Source organism: Mus caroli, chromosome 19, assembly GCF_900094665.2.
Source record: "Mus caroli chromosome 19, CAROLI_EIJ_v1.1, whole genome shotgun sequence".
Lineage (NCBI taxonomy): Eukaryota > Metazoa > Chordata > Mammalia > Rodentia > Muridae > Mus > Mus caroli.
Window position 1 is genome coordinate 3862427 of NC_034588.1, and position 3974 is coordinate 3866400.

The 3974-nt window shown below is 52.7% G+C and overlaps 1 protein-coding gene across 1 annotated transcript in view; it reads left to right on the top strand.

Moving 5' to 3' along the window:
• Positions 1–3974, top strand: part of Macrod1 (mono-ADP ribosylhydrolase 1) — a 143788-nt gene that overhangs the window by 135937 nt on the left and 3877 nt on the right. The gene's annotated exons all lie outside the window — the stretch shown is intronic.

Genomic DNA, 3974 nt, shown 5'->3' on the forward strand with positions numbered 1-3974 from the left:
AAAAAAAAAAAAAAAGAAAAACCAAAACCAAAACAAAACAAAAAAGGCTAGAAGCAAGCTGAGGGTGTTCTTCACATCTGGCTAGGCACATGTTCTTCACATCTGGCTAGGCACGTGTTCTTCACATCTGACTAGGCACATGCACTAGGGTGATTCTTAGGTACCTTACCCACAGTTCCTGCCCCTAGGACTGCAGTCCTGCACGTCTGCCCCCAGATTTACAGGCTGGGACTCTCTTTAGTCCCTCCCAGTATGTTCTATTACTTAGGGCTCCAGTACACTATCCCATGCTAGTGGGACATTTTGGACCACTGAATGGATGTGTTCACAAACCTCCCTACCTCCTGTCCCGTTCCATCTTCTCATGTCAGCCCCGTTGCCTCTTCCCTGGTAGTGTGACACGCAGGACTGGTCTGTGGCTTCCCCATTACATGTTCACTACAGGGTACAGTGTATAGCTTCCCAGGGCCAGTGACTTGCTGTCGGAGTTGAAGTTTTCATATTGTGGATTGGCATGAGCCACAAAAGGTTCCATGAGCCGAGCGAGTGTGATAGGTCTTTCCTTACCCAGGCAGAGGCCCTGGGTCACCAGCTTCCACTTCCTGATCATCACTAGGAGAACAGTGCCCTGGGTAGCTCCTCCCCTTGAGTGACACTGGAGTCTATCTGCAGCTTCATTTTGCAGATGAGGAAACTGAGGCGCCCTACCCTACCTAGCAACTGGCCTCCCATGAGTAAGGGGTGTGAGAATTAGTCTTCCTTCAGCATCTCTGCTCCCTGCCTCATGGCCACTGCACTCATGCCCTGCCCCCAGTAGGCAGGATGCCACCAGGCCCTGCATACGGCTGCCGAGGATCTTTAATAACGCGAGTGCTTGTACATGATGAATGAGGCCCATGGTTGTGTACATAATGAAGCCCTAATGTTTTCAAATCCCCATTTAAGGAGCTGATCTCACCCCGTAATGAATGTCAGATCACATCACAGTGATGTCGTCCATCCATCTTCTCCCCGGGGCGCCCACCCTCCTGGGCACCTCCAGGATGCAGCCTCAGGAGGGTGGGCTCTGTGTCCTTCCCCGGGCCCAGTACAGGCCTTGTGTTGAGCAGACATTGAAGGAGAGCTGTCTGGGAAATGAAGGGCCAGAAGTTGGCTGTTTGGGTTCTAACCGGGCAACATCAGTGTCTCTGTTCACAAGTTCTATCCAGAAAGAGGAAGAGAGTGTGGAGCAAGCCAGAAGAGAAAGGGCCCAGGAGCCAGTGGACCGTCTCAGCCCTCTTGGAGGGTGGAAGTCCAAAGGTCAGCAGCTCAGGGATCTTCCTTACTCCGGTGGCCTCAGCTCCCCATCTGCTCAGCCAAGCTGTCCTTCTGAGAAGGAAATGGACAAGGACCAGTGCACAGGGTCTGGCTGGCAGCTGTATGCTGCACCAAGGTGTGGCTGCTGTGAGCTCTCCTCAGGTCAGAGCCCAAGCAGGACTGAATGTCCAGATGGGGAGAGGTCCCCTATACCTTCTTAGACAGAGAGTCCCTGCCCCTGCCCCCTCCACCCACCAGCCTGTCTTCCTAGAACAGTGCTGCAGTGCCCAGGCCTCTGCCCTTGGCTGAACCTGGGCCACCTAGCTGTGAGTATTGACAGCGTGGTAGACAAAGGAGCAGCCTCTTCCCAAATGCCCACACCAAGCAACAAGGGCTTCCTGACAGCTGAGGACAGAGGTACAGAGACTGTACCTTGGAGACAAGGTGGAAGAGCTCAGAAAGGGGAACTTTTCTTGGCAAGCTCCTTGCCTGTGTCCCCAAGGCCAGGTGGGCTGTCACTCTACAAACTGGATCCCTATTCCAGGATGGGCAGGGCAGAGGTGGGAGCTACCCAGAATCCTCTCTTGCTCATGGCTGTGCCTCTCTGAACCTTTGCCTCCACTTCTTGTGAGACAGGGCCTAGCAGTAGAGACCTTGGCTTCTGCTCCACTTCCAGCTGTGAGATCTTGGAAAGTTGTTGACTCCTCTGGCTTTTGGTTGCCTACCTGCTAGCTGCCTCCTGGCCTAAATCAATGTTCCCTACAGCTCTTTGAATACCTAAGCCCTGAAATTCAGAGAGATTGAATAACTAGCCCAAAGTTACCAGCATTCTTTAGCCTGAATTTTGGGAGAGAGAAATCCCAGTAGAAGATGTAACAGGGCCAGCTCCATAGAGTGGCAGAAGGGACTGGGGATAGCTGACCCTTTGGCAGGGGTACAACTGCCCTCTGAGTCCCCTAGGCTACTGGCTCCTCTTGTTCCTGTAAATAATTAATTAGCCCCTGTTCGCTTGTTTGTTTAGCATGAGGAATGCTCCCCCACTGAGACACATTTATTGCTGAATAAATTTAAATATCTAATCTTCCCTTCATGAATATTACAGCACCCTAAATAGAAGCCAACAGTTTTCAGTGCCTTACTGGAGTTTGCCTTGGCTGGTCTGCAGAGGGTCGGGGTCCAGCCCCATTCCCCCTGCTTGCTGGGGAGAGTTGTGCTGGGACAGGGAGTCTTGTGAATCCCAAGCTGACTGTCAGGTCTGTCCACAGTTACCAGTAGGTTGTCCCTTAGCATCTCCCAGGCTTTGGGGGATGGACTAGACAGGAAGGGAAGGGGCTGGGGTTCAGTGAGATGTAGGGATTAGGGAGGGCAGCAGTAGAGGAGAGGCTTGGGACAGAAGAGCCCAGAGTGGCCAGGGAGGAGACAGCTAGTGTCTGAGAGCAGCTTGGTGGGTGGCAGTAGTATACAGCCCTACGGATGAGCCGCACAGGCCAGAGAGACGAGGGGCCCCAGGCCAGATACTCTTCTGGGGTGTATGGGTTCAGAGAGAGAATAGGTACCAGGCTGCAGGGGTGAAGAGGGAGGGCAGGGAGACAAAATATGACAAAATCGGTTGCCAGAGGCAGATAAGCACTGGCCCACTGGGGGGGGGGCGGGTGGGCAAAAGCAGCCACATCATGGTCCCAGTAGAGTCTCTGAGCCTTCGATGTTTAGTGTGTGGGGTGTGAGGCTCCAACAAGACAATCTATGGGTCTGGCTCAGCACCCCAAGGTGTTTACTGCAAGGAGGTCCAACGGGAAGGGATGGAGGCTGACCAGCTCCACCACAATGGAAGGATGCTCATATCAGACCAAGTAGACAGGAGGGTGTTGACCAGGCTGACTGAGCTGCAGGCCTTGGTGTTTGGTGAGAAAGGACTTTACCGTTTAGTCTAACTGACCTCTGCCTCCCAACTGTTGGGATTAAAGTCACTGCATTCTTCCCTGGTGAGAAGCCAGCTACTATGGGATGGACATCAGGGGTGGTAGGGGACAGGTCTTGACAGTGGACATCCAGAGGAGACTGGGAGGGTTGGGTGAGGAGGTGGGGCCAGGCATCTGAGACCCAGATTCCAGGGCCAACCTGTTTGGGGAAGGGTAACACAGATGTGTTGGCCAGGGCCTCATCTTTGGTTTTGGTCACAGTCAGGAGGTCCAAGTCCTATTCTAAAAGTTGGTAGAGGGCTCCTGTGCCAGTCCTCTGTGCCCTCACTTCCCCAGGCTAGCCTCAAAGGACTAACTGCAGACTTGTTCCTTTGAGCAGGGTCTGTATTTCCACACGACTCTGTAGCCAGCCAAGGTCACCTGCGGGACACTTCACACTGGAATAGCAGGTAGTGGAGTGCCAAGGGGCTGAGACTGATAGCCAGGGCTGGTAGGTTCCAGGAATGTCACCTCCACAAATCCCTGTGCTCACCTTACACAACTCCCTCACCTCACCACAGACTCGCCATACACTGTCTGTTACGATAGGGGCTAAATCACTTTGTACCTGATCAAGCCCAATACTGCTCAGCTAACAAGAATTAGAGTTTGACTTCAGGGGCCAAGGACACTTGTTGCTCTTTTTTTTTTTTTTTTTTTTTTTTTTTTTTTTTTTTGAAGGGGGTTTTTTTTCTTGGCCAGCGCTGTGCAAGATGCTTT